This window comes from Orycteropus afer, unplaced genomic scaffold (assembly GCF_000298275.1).
Source record: "Orycteropus afer afer isolate SDZICR_OR568_19922 unplaced genomic scaffold, OryAfe1.0 scaffold00399, whole genome shotgun sequence".
Classification (NCBI taxonomy): domain Eukaryota; kingdom Metazoa; phylum Chordata; class Mammalia; order Tubulidentata; family Orycteropodidae; genus Orycteropus; species Orycteropus afer.
The window spans coordinates 2738705-2739915 of record NW_006921986.1 but is presented as its reverse complement, the minus strand read 5'-3'; positions in this window follow the sequence as shown (position 1 = coordinate 2739915).

The window sequence follows — 1211 nt, the reverse complement described above, 5'->3', positions numbered from 1 at the left end:
TATTCCCTCAATTCTGGGAGCTTTGCTTTTCACCAATTCCCTCAGTGCATCTTGGGCTTCTTCCTTCAATACCATTGGTTCTTGGTTATATGCTCCTGATGGCTGAACATCGGCCGATTCTTTTGGGTACAGTGATTCTGTGTATTCCTTCCATCTTTCTTCGATGCTTCTGGCATTGTTCATTAGTTTGCCTGTAAAATTCCTTTGATATTGCAACTCAAGGCTTGAATTTTTTCTTTAGTTCTTTCACCTTGAGCAATACTGAGCATGTTTTTCCTGTTTGATTTTCCAACTTCAAGTCTTTACACATTTCATTATAATACTTTGTCCTCTCAATCTGCCCTTTATAATCTTCTGTTCAGCTCCTTCATTTCATCATTTTTTCCATTTGCTTTAGCTATTCTACATTCAAGAGCAAGTTTCAGAGTATCTTCTAATATCCATTTTGGTCTTGTCCTCCTTTCCTGTCTTTTTTAATGACCTTTGCTTTCTTCATGTATGATATCTTTGATGTTATCCCACAACTCATCTGGTCTTTGGTCACTGGTTTTCACCACATCAAATCTGTTCTTCAGATGATCTCTACATTCAGGTGGGGTATACTCAAACACATATTTTGGCTCTAGTAGACTTGTTTTAATTTTCTTTAGCAAGTATTTGAACTTTCATATGAGCAATTGGCAGTCTGTTCTACATTCAGCTCCTGGCCTTGTTCTGACTGACAATATTGAGCTTCTCCATAGCCTTTTTCCACAGATGCAGTTTATATGATTCTTGCGTAGTCTCTCTGGTGAGGTCCATATGTATGGTTGCTATTTACATCATTTGAAAAAGGTATTTGCAATGAATAAGTCATTGGTCATGCAAAATTCTACCACACAATCTCTGGCATAATTTCTGTCACCAAGCCCTATTTTCCAACTACTAATAATTGTTTGTTTTCAACTTTCACTTTTCAATTACCAGTAGTTATCAATACATCTTGACTGCATATTTGGTCAATTTCAGACTGCAGAAGTTGATGAAAGTCTTCAATTTCTTCATCTTTGATTTTAGTGGTTGGTGCGTAAATCTGAATGATAGTAGTATTAATTAGTCTTCCTTGTATGCATATAGGTATTATCCAATCACTGACCACATTGTACTTCAGTCTAAATCTTGAAATGTTCTTTAGGACAGTTGTTGTTGTTGTTGTTATGTGCCGTCAAGTC